This window comes from Coenobita brevimanus, chromosome 24, assembly GCF_032717465.1.
Source record: "Coenobita brevimanus isolate Jiangsu-jjx chromosome 24, ASM3271746v2, whole genome shotgun sequence".
Classification (NCBI taxonomy): Eukaryota; Metazoa; Arthropoda; class Malacostraca; order Decapoda; family Coenobitidae; genus Coenobita; species Coenobita brevimanus.
Window position 1 is genome coordinate 57,336,998 of NC_136977.1, and position 16,653 is coordinate 57,353,650.

General features: G+C 45.1%; 1 non-coding gene across 1 annotated transcript; it reads right to left on the reverse strand.

Annotated features, from left to right (window-relative positions):
* Positions 1–201: 201 nt before the first annotated feature.
* TRNAR-ACG (transfer RNA arginine (anticodon ACG)) lies at positions 202–274 on the reverse strand. Its single transcript has one exon. It is a non-coding gene; the product is annotated as a tRNA-Arg (tRNA).
* Between the last annotated feature and the right edge of the window lie 16,379 nt (positions 275–16,653).

Below are 16,653 nucleotides of genomic sequence, written 5' to 3' on the forward strand. Positions count from 1 at the left end.
AGCACCCAGCATCATCCCAGCACCCAACATCACCTCAGCATCACTCTAGTCCCCAGCATCACCCCACCTCAGCGTCACCCCAGCATCCAGCATCACCCAGCATCTTCTTAGCACCCAGCATCACCCTAGCACCCAGAAAGAAACGAAAATGAAATGTTAAAAAGGTGACTGGTGTTAAAAATGAGATTTTAAAAATGTTGACGACCTCGCCAGGATTCGAACCTGGAATCTTCTGATCCGTAGTCAGACGCGTTATCCGTTGCGCCACGAGGCCTGGGAAGGAGTGGGAATATTGGCCATTTTACCAACCCCTTCACTACGAGGGATCCCTGGCTGAGTGGAGTACTGTATTTACGTGATATTGAAAGCCACCAAACAGAGAAACAGAGGTCAGTAAATTAACAGAAGCCATTGAGAGACATTTCACTCAGTCCATCATGCCAACAATCATTCCTCAATCCAGTCCTTAAGTTAGATCATCAGATGGAAGGGAAATATTGATATGGAATAGAAACTGGCACACACACACACACACACACACACACACACACACACACACTACAAGAGGAAAAACAGAGGATGGAAAATAGCCCTGAGGTGCAAACACTCCGACAGACCACTCCCCTTCTCATTCATGCCAACAATTATGCCAACAATCATTCCTCGTGCCCAGTCACCTGCAGACCCAATCCCTCAGCACCCCAGTCCCTGCCTCCACGGTCCGCTGGCTACGAGAGGACCCCAGCTAATCAACAATTGCAGAAAATCATTGCAACAGAAAGTGAAGACGCGCGGAGTGTTTGCCACGCCAACACTGACGGGCTTGCAAACAACGGCAAAGGCTAATGAGATTCACCAGTTTTACCTGAGAGAGAGAGAGAGAGAGAGAGAGAGAGGGAGAAAGAGAGAAAGGGAGGGAGAGAGAGAATCGTGCTTGCGCCTGAGAAAGAGTGGATGTCAATGTTTGTATATCATTGTGTGTGTTTACCCCCGTAGATTATGACTGTAATAGACATACGTACATACAGGCAGACATACACATAAAGACAAACAGACATATGTGTGTATGTATGTACTGTATCTGTATGTATGTATGTATGTATGTATGCACTGTGCCTGTATGTATGTATGTATGTGTGTATGTATGTATGTATGTATGTATGTATGTATCCTTCTCTATGTTTTCTCCCTAATACATGTACTGTATGTATGTAGTCTGCATGTGTGTGTGTGTGTGTGTGTGTGTGTGTGTTGTACTGAATATTAAAATCTTCACCTTTTTTCCAGGTAAGTGTGGAGACGGGCCGTGAATTTTCAGGTGTTTGGATGAAGTAAGTAATATTCCTGTAATTTTCTCACCATATTATGCAAGTATTGTCATTCTCCCTTTGCACTGTGTTAGGGAATAATTAACAGTCCTATTGGATTATATTTCCTGTATAAATTATCGTGTTTTCGTTTCTGTTGCACTTTTTCGAGACCTCTGCTACATGGCGTCGTTTTTTTTTTTTTTTTTTTTTTTACTATGAAAAGACTAATATTTTTTTTAATAAGCGTAGCAGAGATATTTCGACCTTGTGGGATTAGAGATAGCCTTTATTAATCCACTTCTGTGTGTGTGTGTGTGTGTGTGTGTGTGTGTGAGAGAGAGAGAGAGAGAGAGCAACAACAACCAATCTCTTCTTACTTTTATTGTCGAGGATCAGGTGACTAGGTGAAGCCTCCTCTTACCCCCCTTCTTCCTCCCCCACCCCTGCTTCTCCCCTACCCCTTCCCCTGCCTCATCCCCCTCCCCCGCCCCACCTCCTCTTCCTGGGAGGCTCGGTTCCCTACGTTAAATTCACAAACAGACTTACGATCAAATTCTCTTCGTAACTAAGACATTATTTTAGCTTTCCTGTCGTAAGATTTATGTTCTGCAGGAAGTACAAGGGAGGTAGGAAGATTCGGTGCTGTCCATTCATTGTCCTGTGGTATATGATAAAAAATCTTTTGGAAATATCGTAGCCACTTTTATTGATTTATTATTATTATTATTATTATTATTATTATTATTATTATTATTATTACGACGACCACCACCACCACTGATATTACTGTTGCTGCTGCTACTACTACTACTACTACTACTACTACCGTAAGAAAGAACGAGGGATGAGAGAAGATCTTGTACTCATGTTCCCTTACCCTGAAGCTCAAAAAGGCAAAATTACCATCAGTTTCCCTTCTAAGTAAGTTTTATTTAATGCAGGATGAAGGAGGGACGTGGGAAGATGTGTACTGTCCCATCCTCGTCTGTCCTGGGAAAAATAATCCCTGTAAATCCTGTCCATGTTGTGCTTGCGTGGCCTTGAATTTACATTTATTTACAAGCCGTCTCAGTTTCCTCGTTTACAGCTGTTTTCGTGGTTGAGACATTTATAGCTACGTAAATATAGACAGTTTAAATGCCGATATATATGCTGTTTGTTCCGTATATTGACAGTTTTAAAGCGGTATATATTGGTCTTGTTATAGTGTCTTGTAAATATTGGAAGGTTTATAGAGGCGTATTTGTTTAGGGGTTTTATTGCTGTTCGTATATTCACTATTTCTTGCTGCTTTTGTTGAGTTTGCTTGCTTTTTTCACCTGCAGGTAGGTACTGTAATTGGTCTGTCTGTTTCTCTGTCTGTCTGTCTTTATGTATGTATGTATGTGTGTGTGTGTGTGTGTGTGTGTGTGTGTGTGTTTGTCTCTCTCTTCTGGATCTTTACCTTTGGAGAAGTTTTTTTTTTCTAGATTTTTTTTGTAGAAAGGTAACTATTAACATGTGTGTGTGTGTGTGTGTGTGTGTGTGTGTGTGTGTGTGTGTGTGTGTGTGTGTGTGTGTTTTTGTCTCTCTCTTCTGGATCTTTACCTTTGGAGAAGTTTTTTTTTTCTAGATTTTTTTTTTTGTAGAAAGGTATCTATTAACATTATGTACTAGTAGTTAAATTTAATAAGAAAATCATAGGTCAAAAGTCAAGGTCACGAGTCATAACAGGTCTGTCCCAAACAGACTCTTGCCCTCACATCTCGGGGGCATTCTAGTTTTATTTATTTATTTATTTATTTATTTATCCGACACGGCATAGATTAGACAGTTCGTTCTCTGAGGCCTGACCACCATCCCTCTCAGCCAACGATACAACTCTGTCAGTACTGGAATATTATACCAGGGCCGTCTCATTCAGGGCTGGTATGAGCTGGTATTAAGAGGGGATGGTTTAGGACAGGTCGGTGGGGCACATTGAATTCCAGTGCAGACAATGAAACAAATCATCAAACTGTCCCCTGCCCCAATCGCCATCCATTTTGCGATTTAACCCCATCACTACAAGGTCCTGTTTTATTTCCGTTCTTGGGCCGTATTCTCGTCCCTTAAGGAGACTCCCTAACGCATCTTCTTTGGCGGTTTGTTTTTGTACACTCTTATTTATGAAGAGTATGGTGATATTAGATTAAATGACACAGAAGAGGATAGAAATATGTAATACGATAAATCGCTAAGGGAGAGGTGTTTGGGAGCTTCCTTTACCGACGAGAATACGGGCCTTGGGGCTGGAGAGGGGCGCCTTGGTGTGTGTGTGTGTGTGTGTGTGTGTGTGTGTGTGTGTGTGTGTGTGTGTGTGTGTTTTGACAATACCTCTCACCTCATTTTCTTCTAAACTTTGAACTCCTTATGGCTTTTGATCGTGAATGAGTCGCGTCTGGTTGCCGATTGCTCTAGAAAGTTATCAATAAATTCTGAGACAGTTTCAAGACGCTGGAGGATTCGATCAAGTACCCCCTCAAACTCCAAGCCGCTTTCCTCGTTACCCAAGACCTTTTCCATCAATCTTGTCTTTCCCGGTGCAGTCTTTTGCGGATCCGTCCCTCCCTCCGCCACCCGCCGTTCCATTTCTTTTCCCCCGCCGCTGCTAAAACCAAGAAAAATGGTTGGAAATGTGAGGAAAGTTGTTATATTGCCCAGGGTGTTGGATGGGTTTTTATGAGGGCAGTAATGGCGGGCGTCCGTGGAATTTTAAAGGTACTCTGAGCCCCCACCCTCCCCTGCCCTCTGACACCACCCCTGTCTGACAGCACCACCCCGTCTGACACCATGCGCCCCGTGTGACACCCTCGCCCCGTGTGACACCCTCGCCCCGTGTGACACCTTTGCCCCGTGTGACACCCTTGCCCCGTCTGAAACCCTTGCCCCGTCTGACACCCTTGCCCCGTCTGACACAACATGACACAACACCCACCCGTCCGACACCACAGTGGGACGAGAAGGATATGCAGATTCCCAAGGACGAAGGGTCTCTCTCTCTCTCTCTCTCTCTCTCTCTCTCTCTCGGGTTTGTTGCAGTTTTTTGGGTATATTTCGGCTCAATTCATTTCCTAATTTTTTTTTTTATAATTCATCGTCCTTGTCGTCCGTTTTGCTTCGTCGTTTCACCCAACTCTTCGTCCACGTTATTTTTTCTTTTCTTTATTTTTCTTTATTCATCTTACCTGCCTCTTATTTTTATTTCGTTTTTATTTTGTCGTTATTCTTCTGTGTTTTCTATTTTCATTTTGTTTTTTTTCTCTCGTTCACCTGTCCATTTGTCCATTTATATTTTGTCCATTTGTTGCTGTCGTCCTTCGCCGTTTTCTGTTCATCGTTCTTCTCTTTTTTCTTCGTGTTATTCGTTTATTGTTCTTCTTTTCAGTTTCATTTCGTTATTTTTTTGTTCTATTCATCCATGCCATAAATATTAGTTTTTATTATTATTGTTATTATTATTATTATTATTATTATTATTATTATTCTTTGCCATCGTTTTTCTGTATCATTGGTCATTCATCAAGGTGTGTGTGTGTGTGTGTGTGTGTGTGTGTGTGTGTGTGTGTCTCCATACATACATCTTAACATAGACATATACGTATACATAAATATACATACACACGTGTCAATAGATAGATGGACGGATGAATCAATGAATGACTGAATAGATAAATAGACAGTTAGATAGATAGAAATATTTGCATTGGGAGAGGATGATTATAAATACGAGTAGATACAGATAGATAGAGAGAAATATGTGTATTGTGAGAGGCTAAGAGCAGTCCAGTTCCTCTCTGCCTACACCTTGTCTCGTGTTTCATCTGTTTTCTTGTCATGGTACACCTACACCCTTCACCTTGTGCCCTACCCCTGCCCTCTTGAACCTGCCCTACCCACACCCACCACGCCCTACCCTGCACACACACACACACACACACACACACACACACACACACACACACACACACACACACACACACACACACACACACACACACACACACACACACACACACACACACACACACACCTATGGAAAGTCTTTAATCCCAGCCTTACCCACACCATACCCTACCCACATTCACTCTCCCATGCGCTACCCCACACACTGTAGATTATTTCAGTCCCCACCTAACCCACGCTCTGATCTACCCACAACTACCCTTCCTGACCCCTGTAAAAAATCTCCTATCCTTTACCCACACCATATCATACCCACAACAACCACACACTGTCCAACCCACACGCTGTCCTATGTGAGCCTTTCCCTTCCCACACCCTACCTATACCACACATATTCCCCTATGCAAGTCTTTCACTCCCTGCCGTTCCCACACCAAGCTCTCTCACACCCTCCACACTCTGCTTTACCCACACTCTGTCTACACCATACTCACCCACACCTTGCCCTAGCCATACCCTACCCTACCCTGTTATCCCCACGTGATGGCCTATGCAAAAACCTTCACTACCATGCCTACCCACACCACACTCCTGCCCTGCCCTACCCACGCATTACCTTTGCAAATTTTTTAATCCCTACCCTACCCTACCCTACCCAGCCTGCCCACACTACCTACGCCCTTCCCTGCCCTGCCCAGCCCTATCTTACCCACAGTGCCCTATATAGCATCTTCATTCCCTACCTTACCTAACACACCTCCCCCTACCGTATTTAAAATCTCCTTCACCTAACATACCCACACTCTTCACACCCCACACACTCTAACTTTCCGACGTCCACACACATTCATCGCACCTTACACACTTTAATATTCCCAAGATTTACCCTACCTTAACCCTACCTAACCCACACCCTGTATACTTTCAGCAACCCTTCCTCTACCGTGCCTACACCTTACCCCACCTGCACCCTTCCTACTTTGGCCTACTTACACCCAGCCTTACCAACACCCTGCCCACACCCTCATCTGCCCACACCCTGCCGTTCCCACACCCTGCTGGTACTCTCACTCTCCACCTGTCTGTCTTTGTGCCACCCTTCCCCCTCCCCTCCCCTCCCCCCCTGGTCAAAGGGCTTCACCTTCACCTAGTTGGCTTCACCCCCTCCCTTCCCCTTCCCTTCTTCCCTGTTCCCCCTCCCCCTGTCTTCCTCCTCACCCCACCACCTCTCTCCCTTCTTTCCCTCCCTTCCCTCCCTCTTGCCACCCTTCCTTTCTTTCCTTTCTCCTCCCTCCCTTCCCTCACCTTCCTCTCTTCCACCTTCTCTCTTTTATTAATTCTCCTTCCTCTCTTGTGCCTCCTCTCTTCTGTTTCCTCTTTCTTCTGCCTCTTCTTCCCTCTTGCTCCTCTTTTTCTCCTTGTTCCTTTCCATTTACACTTTCCTCTTCAGTTGCTTCTCTCTCCTTCCTCCTCTTTCTTCTCCTGTCTCTCTTCTTTCCTCATTGTCTTCATTCACCTTTCAGTTTCGTTTTCCTCTTTTCCATCATCTCTTCTTCCTTCATTCTCTTCTCTCTCTCTCTCTCTCTCTCTCTCTCTCTCTCTCTCTCTCTCTCTCTCTCTCTCTCTCTCTCTCTCTCCTGTCCTATTCTCCCACCTTCTGTTTTTTTAATCTCTTCCCTCCCTCCATCTCCCTTTTCCCTCCCTCTCTCCTTCCGTTTACCTCCCTCCTTTTCTCCCCTCCTTCCCTCCATTTTTCCCACCTGTGGCGCTCCAGCCTTGTTTGCTCCCTCCTCCTGACTCAGTCCTTCCCTCCCCTCCCCTAGCTCTCTCCCTTCCTCCCTCCTCTTCCCTCCCTCCCCCCTCTCCCCTTCATCCTCCCGCCTTGTCTTCCTTTGCTTTTTCTCTTCTCTCCCTCTCAGCTTTCCCTGTCCCTGCCTCCCTTCCTCTCTCTCTCTCTCTCTCTCTCTCTCTCTCTCTCTATATATATATATATATATATATATATATATATATATATGTATACTGTATATTACTTCTCTCCCTTCTTCTCCCCTCCACAGTTTTTCCCTCTTCCCTCCTTCTTCCTTTGCTTGTTTCCCTCTCTTTCCTTCCTTCCCTCCTCTTTCCCTTTCCCCATCGCTCCCCCTCTCAATTTTTTCCTTCCTTCCCTCCAAACTTCCCCCCCTCCTATTGTGTGTCCCTCCACCTGCCTACAGTCATTTCTTCACTATTTCCTCTCTCTCTCTCTCTCTCTCTCTCTCTCTCTCTCTCTCTCTCTCTCTCTCTCTCTCTCTCTCTCTCTCTCTTTCTCTCTCTCTCTCGTCCCTCCGTCCTTCCTTCCCTCCCATCTTTTCTCTCACACTCTCCCCTCTTGTCCCTTCCTCCCTCCCACCCTCCCTCCCTTTCTCCCTTTTGTTGTCCCTTCCACCTGCTTGATTTTCCTTCCCTTTCTGCCTCCTCTCTCTCTCTCTCTCTCTCTCTCTCTCTCTCTCTCTCTCTCTCTCTCTCTCTCTCTCTCTCTCTCTCTCTCTCTCTCTCTCTCTCTCTCTCTCTCTCTCTCTCTCAACTAAGCAGAGATAACCAAAAGACGAGATATTTAATCAAGGTAATTAAAACTTTCCAAAACCATGATAGTATGACAGCAAAAATAAATCATTTGATAAATAGATAAATAAAATAATAAAATAAATATCATCACGGTATCTTAGTCGAAATTACACAGGAAATAATGGCCATAAAATTGTTATAAAATGTTCCTAGCCACACAGACCTAAGTATTTATTCTTTACTAGATTTATTAACACGTGGACTTTATTACCATCCAGCGTGGTAAAGTGTGGTACACTCTTAGCCTTTGAAATATCGCTGGGATTCTGTGTTTGCACTGTAATCTTCCACTAAATCCAGTCACACAGTAATATTACGTTTTGAAGCATTGTATTATTAGTATTACAAAAATCATGGTGGTCACAAACTCCAAAATAATAATAATAATAATAATATCTGATGTTGACTTTCTTACTGTCCCCTAGATTACTTTTAAGATACTGTGGAAATGAAATCTTTATCTTATGTAATTTCCTTAACAGCTTTTCTTTCATCTTTAGTTAGTCTTTCTCACTTTTTCCTGCCGATACCGATTTGAGGGATTGGTTGGTTGAGACTCCCTACGTTGCTATCCTTTTCTTTGTCTCATAAAATAGATATCGCAGTTATTTCCTACCATATAAAAATACTCTGAAAAGGGCCACTAGGTGTGTTGCTGCTGAATATCCTTTGTACTCCTTTGTATTCCACTGTACTCTTTTCTCACTCTTTTTACTTTGTCCTCTCTTTATCTCCTCTCTCTATATTTGTTTCCCTCCTCTCTCCATTTCTGTTTCCCTTCTCTCTGTTCTCTTTCTCTCTTCTCTCCTTTATCTGTTTCCCTCTTCTTTCTTTCTCTCTTTCCTCCTTACTCCTTCCCCGTTCTTTTCTCCTTCTTCTTCTCTTTTCCTACTTCCCTCCCCCCCTCCCTCCCTCCCTTCCTCTCTTTCACCCTTCACGTCTGTTTAATCCTCCCTCTGACGTAATTCCCTTCCTCCCTCCCTCTTCTCTTCTCTCCCTCCCTCCCTACCTCCCTCGCACTTCTGTCCTTCCCTCATCACTCCTCCCCCCCTTCTCTCCCTTCACCTGTCAGTTTCTCTCTCTCTCTCTCTCTCTCTCTCTCTCTCTCTCTCTCTCTCTCTCTCTCTCTCTCTCTCTCTCTCTCTCTCTCTCTCTCTCTCTCTCTCCATTTTTTTTCCGCTTCCCTTGTCCATCACTCGTCCGTCACTCTGCTTCATGTCTCCCTCCCCTCCCTCCTCCTCCCTCCCCTCCCTCCTCCTCCCTCCTGCCTCTCCTCCTCCTCCCTCCTGCCTCTCCTCCCCCTCCCTTCCTCCCCTTCCTTCCCTCTTCCTTTTCCTTCCTCCATCTCTCCATGTATTCTCTCTTCCTTGCCCATCTTTCCTTGTTTTCCTTCCTTTCGCTATCCTCTTTTCTTGCCTTGCTTACCTTCTCCCCTGTTTCCTTTGACTCCTCTCCCCATTCCTCCCCTCGCCCCTTACCTTTCCTCTCCCCTCTCTCCCCTACCTAATCTGTCCCTCATCCCCTGCTTCCCCTCTTCTCGCTACCTTCCTCTCCCCTCTGCCACCCCTTCCCTCCCCAAGCTTCCTTCCCCTTCCACCCTCTGTTTGCTCTCTCACACTCTTCCCTCTTCTCTTCCTCCTCCCTTCGCCTTCCCTTCCTTTCCCCTCACTTTCCATTTTCACTCTCCCTTTTCATCCTCCTTTTCACCCTTTTGTCTCCCTTCTCTCACCCCCACCCTGCTTGTCAACACCCACCACACCCTGTGCCATATCCACATCTTTCACACCCTACCATTCCCACACCCTACCATTCCTACACCCTACCATTCCTACACCCTACCATTCCCACACCCTACCATTCCCACACTGCCATTCCCACACTCTGCCATTCCCACACCCTGCCATTCTCACACCCTACCATTCCCACACCCTACCATTCCCACACCCTACCATTCCCACCCCTTCCCTACCGATATCTCTCAGATCCTGCCTTATCCACACCTTGCCCTGTCAACACCCTACTCTGCCTGCCCATACCCTGCCTACACCCTACCCTGCCCACACCCTGCAACTGGATTACTGTTCTCACCCTCCTCGCCCTGCCAGATTTTGGACCCCTCTTCACCCTTGCTCCCTCACCCTTACCCCCCCCCCTCATCTTTAAATCCCTCACCCTACTTCCCCTCAGTCCTTTTCTCACTCCTTTCCCCTTCCTCCTGTTTACCCTCGGCTTCCTTCCCCCCCCCCCTCTCTCTCTCTCTCTCTCTCTCTAGCTTTCATTCTTCCTTATTTAAACTTTCCATTTTCTCTCTGCCTTTCCTCTCGTCTCCATTTCCACCTCCCTTCCCTCCCCTCCCTTTCCCCCTTCCCCCTGCCTCCCTCACCTCATCTTCCATTTCCCCCTCCTCTCTCTCCCCTCACCCTGCTCTATCTCTTCCCTGTCACTTCCCTCCTCTCATCTTCATTTCCAACTTCCTCTTCTCTTCTTTCACACTTCCTCTCCCACTCTTTCCTCTCTCCTCCTTCTCTTCCTCTCACATCCCACCTCCTCCCCTTCATTTTCCCCTTACCTTTCAATCACCTCTTGATTATCCATTTCTTCCTGTCCTCTCCACTTGTCTCTTTTCAGTTATCTCCCCTCTCCCCCACCCCTCCTCTACCAACCACTCCCCTCTCCCTTCGTACATCCCATCCTCCCCCTATCGCTTCCTCTCCTCCCTTCCCCTTGTTCTCTACTTCTCTCCCTTCCCCTCACCCGTCTCTCTTTCCACCTTCCTTCCCTCCCCCTCTCAACCTTACTCTCCTTTGCGTCTCTCCTTTCCTTCACCTCTCCCATCATCTCTCTCCTCCCCCCCTCCCCCCGACATTCCTTCCTCTTCACCCCTCTCAACCCTCCTGTTCCAGCCTCTCCCCTTTTCTCTCCCTCCTCTGCTACCTTCTTCATTCTCCTCCCACTTCCCTTCCTCCCCCCTCTCCCCTCTACATCCCTTCCCCTCTCACCCCCTTCACCTCTTATTCTTTCTCATTCTTTCCCCTCGTTTCTCCACCATCCTCCCCTCCCCTTCGCTCCCTTCCCCTCCACAACTCTTCCCTTCATCCCCATCACCCCATTACTTCTCCTTTTTTCCCCCTTCTCTCACCATGTCCCCCACCATCACCCCTTTCCCCACTACCCCCACCTCCCCTCTGTCCCCTCCTTTCCCCTCTCCCTCACCTGCGTCTCCCGGCAACACCTCGACACTGCGTCATTGTTAAATCATATAGCATTTTTCCATTTGCAGGGTAATGAAGAGTGAAATTTCCGTGCTCGATCAAGTAATTACGGGAGGAAAATGCGTTTGTGTGCGGCCTCCCATGGAAAATCGGACACTTCTCTTTTTCCAGGACAGGCTAGGTTACGTTAGGTGAGATGAGGTTAGAATTAGATTGCAGTAGGATCAGAGTTATGTTAGATTAGGTCCAGATAGAGGTTAAAAAAAAACGTGACCCCGATCATCCTAGAAAAAATAAAACTAAGATTACCTTTTAGATATAAGCGACCTGGGTTATTGAAGAACACCTGTGGAGTTAAAATTTTACCTCTCTTAATTACCTTTTTTTTTTTTACAGTACGTTTGTAATTTCATGCCTGTTAATATGTACACAGTTTAGTAATTACAGGGCTTTGTACTTCCATCTAATTATTTTGTACATTAAACATAAATTACACTTTTTCTCTACACAGTACATTGGTAATATTATGCATTATTTTTTTTTCGTACCCTTTTATAGGCTTTAATAATCACACAGCTCTGTTTATTATTTTATTAACGTTATCTAATTATGCAGCTCTTTATTTTTGCCCAATGGTCTCTCTCCCTTTTGCACATTGAATATTAAATCTCTGTAGGTTAGGTGATATTAATTCCTTTACTGGGTTTGTCTTTATTTCGTACTGCTTCCTCTGCCAATATGACTCTGTTTATTTATTTATTTGTTTAGTTAGTTAGTTAGTTAGGGCTGACCCGTCGTAGTAAAGGAGTTAATTAAGAAAATAAAACATCCTGCAATATTATCTTTTTTTTAATTTTCTTTATTTATCTGTCTACCTATCTGTCTTTCTGTCTGTCTGTCTGTCTGTCTGTCTGTTCCTATCTATTTATCTGTCCATCTATATGTCTGTCTGTCAGTCTGTATGTCTATCTATCCATCTGTCTATCTATCTGTCTATCTGTCTACCTATCTATCTATCTATCCATCTGTCTATTTGTTTATCACGGGGTCAGTCCATTCATTGGCGCTAGAGATTTTCTTGACACGCCTTCATGTGGTGGCACCGATATGACTCGGTATTGGAGCTGCCCAGGTATACAAACATCCCTCAGTCCCCTCCCTGTCCCCCAAAAGGAGGATGGTGGACAATGGGATTAGGACAAGTTCAGCCTGCAGACCACTAAGTTCACGTTAAGATGTGCCGGAGATTGCAACTACTACTAATACTACTACTACTACTACTACTACTACTACTGCTACTGCTACTACTACTACTAACTCATTTATTCCGGTGAGGTATTTTAATGACTTGCTCCTGCTACCTCCAAACGATTATATTGAGAGAGAGAGAGAGAGAGAGAGAGAGAGAGAGAGAGAGAGAGAGAGAGAGAGAGAGAGAGAGAGAGAGAAGGAAGAGAAAAAGAACAACAACAAAAAAAACGAAGAAAAGAAAAAAGCCTCATGAAGGAAAAAATACCATGAAAAATCTCGTCAATAAAAGGAGCGAAAAATACAGATAAGGAAACGGTATAGGTTTGCTTCGCTGTGTTCACTTAAATCCTTCTATCTATCTGTCTATTGCCAGACGCCTTAATCCCTTATACTGGGTGGCCACAAACAAATCGCCTCCACGTCACCATGTCCCCCGCCATTTCACTGCCCTGCTCCCAGTTCATACCCCCCTCTCTCATATACCTCTCCACTCCATCCCTCCATCTCATCCTTGGCCTTCCCCTCCCTCTCTCCCCCTTCACCTCACTCACATACACTCTCCTTGTCAGTCTCTCACTCTCCATCATCTCCACATGGCCAAATCCTTCTATCTCATGAAACTTCCCTTGTCTTGAACCCCTTACAAACAACCCCAATTCAACATCTGCAGTGGAATGAGCTCTGATTATATTATTGCTAACGACAGATTTATTTCAGGTAAGGATGGGTGTTACCTTAATCGACAGGTGAACCCCGCTAATTAATCACCAATACATCCAGTCTAGAATTTTATGCAAAGTGTTTAGTGTTATATTTAGATGCGCTCAGTTGTGATGTTATTGATCGTTTAAGTTGCTAAGTTGGTGATTGAGTGTGGTGATTGTGGTTGGTGATTTTCCTCTACCGTGAATATTGTCTGTGAGTGAGAGAGGATGTAGGAGAGTGAGAGAGTGAAAAAGTGTGAGGGAGAGAGGCTGTTGATGGGTGAGTGAGTGAGAGAGACTCTAAGTGAAGGAGTAAGGGAGTAAACGTGAGTAAGTAGAGCTGAATGATTGAGAGATGAATGAGCAGTAAGAATGCAGGTGACTAATTGGGAGAGGCTGCAGGTGAGTGAGTGGGGGAGAGAGGCTGCAGGTGAGTGAGTGAGTGAGTGGGGGAGAGAGGCTGCAGGTGAGTGAGTGAGTGAGTGAGGGGGAGAGGCTGCAGGTGAGCGAGTGAGGGAGTGAGTTGAATGGGGGAGAGAGGCTGCAGGTGAGTGAGTGAGGGAGTGAGTTGGGGATAGAGGCTGCAGGTGAGTGAGTGAGGGAGTGAGTGAGTGGGGGAGAGAGGCTGCAGGTGAGTGAGTGAGGGAGGGAAGGTTGAGGGGAAGCCATCATTGCACCGGAAGCAGGTGTGTGTGTCTGTGTGCGAGGGTGGGATATTGACGACTGCACACCTGTCTACCCTACACCTGCCCTGCGTCTGTCCTGCACATGTCCTACACCTTCCCTACACCTGCCATGCATCTATCCCACACCTGCTATCCTACACCTGTCCTACATCTATCCTACACATCCCCTGTACGTTCCCTACAGCTGCCCACACCTGAACTACACCTGTCCTCCACCCGCACTGCCTCTCATTACCTCTGACATATTATAATTATTATTATTATTGTTATTATTATTATTATTAGTAGTAGTAGTAGTAGTAGTAGTATTGTTCTTATTATTATTATTTCTTCACACTTTAACCATAGTACTTTCCCATAACTTTAAGTCTTTATCTGTACCTCTTCTTTTGCTTTCTGTATCCCTGATCGACCTTCCCTCTTGATCGACATTGATTTAAGACAGTTTTCTTTGTAACCCACTGCTTTCTTTGCCTTTCTTTTTCTTTGTTTTCTTTTTTTTTCTTTTTTTTGTACTTCCTTGCCCTGTTGTCACACACACTTAGACCACACCTACTCCTTCCCTGACTGCGCTCTCTCTCTCTCTCTCTCTCTCTCTCTCTCTCTCTCTCTCTCTCTCTCTCTCTCTCTCTCTCTCTCTCTCTCTCTCTCTCTCTCTCTCTCTCTCTCTCTCAATCGTTGCCCAACACTTACCCCACAGCTACTTTACACTCACCCCACACTTGCCTCACTCGCACCCCACATCTGCCTCACACTCGCCCCATACCTGCCTCACACATGTCCCACACCTGCGTCACACTCTCCCTTCATCTGCCTCACACTCACCCCACACCTACATTACATTAACCCACACCTGCCTCATACTCACTCCACACCTGCCTCACACTCTCCCTTCATCTGCCTCACACTTAGCCCACACCTGCGTCACACACTCCCATCACCTGCCCTACACTCAGTCCACACTTGCCTCACACCTGTCCTATCTCAACACCTGCATCACACCTGCCTAATATTCAGGGTCAAATTAACCTTTGAATTTAAAATACCATAAAAATGCCACACCTTTAGGCCCCTTCATTCTTCATTCAATGTTTTCCTAGAGAGAGAGAGAGAGAGAGAGAGAGAGAGAGAGAGAGAGAGAGAGAGACCTGCGTGCTCTAGCAATGTTTGGGAATTTACTCACGTCCAGCATTTGACCTTTGAGGAGATTAGTTTGCACAGGTAACAGAAAGCATGCAGGTATTTTTTTTTCTTTTTTTTTTTTCTTGGACAGAGATTAAAACTCTGGTCTGGCATTCATCTCTCTCTCTCTCTCTCTCTCTCATTGACAGGAGTATAAATGGACGCCAGTTGGTCTTTGTGTGTGTGTTTTTTTTTTTTTTTACTCATCCAAGAATTTAAGCAAGAAATATGCAGACTTTTTTTTATACATATGAGTAGAGGACATGTGTGTGTGTGTGTGTTGCCAATTGCCAGAAACGTAAACTGTCTTTCATCTTAAGTGGTTTTTAAAGAATAAATGGTGTTAGGTGTTTTTTTTTTCGTGTGTGTGTGTGTGTGTGTGTGTGTGTGTGTGTGTGTGTGTGTGTGTGTGTGTGTGTGTGTGTGTGTGTGTGTGTGTGTGTAAAATGGCAAGTTTATGAAGCCAGTGAGTATACAGGGACTTGTATTCATTACCCTCTTCCCTTTACGACCATCTGTGTATAATTAAGTGGTGTAGCAAATTACAAAGCTAATGAGTGTACATGCACCGAACACTCAGTACACTCAGTCACGCCGTACACCCTCACACGTAGTACAGTATATCCTGTTAGTATACTTTCTATGGTGCCTTCACGTGGTGGCACCGATATATCTGGGTGGGTCCACTGCCCGGATATACAGACGTCCCTCAGTTTGTGTGGGGGGAATCTGCTGAGGCTCTCCGTTCTAAAGTCCCACCTGTGAATGAATAGGTGGGTAGGTTAGGAAGCGAGTGAAGGAGGGAGGGTAGGTTCACTGAGGAAAAAGTTCATGGAGTAAATAGATCCCTGGGTGAAATATTACAATGTGAGAAAATACAGTAAGTCCATTGAGGGTAGTGGTCCAAAGGGAGAATATGTCCTTGAGGGGAAACGATTGTATAAAAATGCTGTAATATTTTGTGACACACTTCAAAATTTTAATGATGTACTGCCTATATTTTCATTCCAACAGCTGACTTATCTCTCACTGGAATTATTATCGCCATCTGCATCCTCTTTACTGATACCAACGCCCAACACTTCCCAGCACCGGCGTCATTTCCCCTAAAACCAGCTTGTGTTATCTCAGGCACCAAGCTTTGTCACCATTCCCCTCTCTTTCACCACATCCCGCTGGGTTTGAGAGGTACAGTGAACGAAACTACATTATTCTGATTCTAACTTGACCTACAATTGCCCCTCTCTGTCTTGAATGCTGAGCTGTAACAAAATATTAACGCTAGAATAGCCTCCTAATCACGAGTAAGTGCTATGGAAGTTTGAGCCTTAGCACTATCTTTTTCTGCCACTGAGATGCGTGAAATAAGCTGCAAAAGGACGAAAATCTGAGCCAAGTTAGAGTAAAAAGAGTATAGTATGGTTTAGAAGATGATGATGTCTTTGGTAATTACGTATCGAGTACTCAGGGGTCACAGAGGCAGTCAGATTTCTCATGCCTGAAAAATGCAACCCACAACCATCTAATTCACATCCAAATCCCTAAAGATACTGCAACGTGAATGGCTACAAAGGGAGAAAGCCTGACTATCCTTCTGTACTTAATATTCTCAGACACAGGATGAGGAACTGTGGAATTTCTTCATTGTTTGTTTTGTTCCAGTAATTTTGTATTTGTGCCACTGTCTCTCGATATAGTGAAATAGTTTGGTATGTGACTGACATTTTGGTAACTCAGAATTAACACACACTTGCCAAAAATCATCATCATCATCATC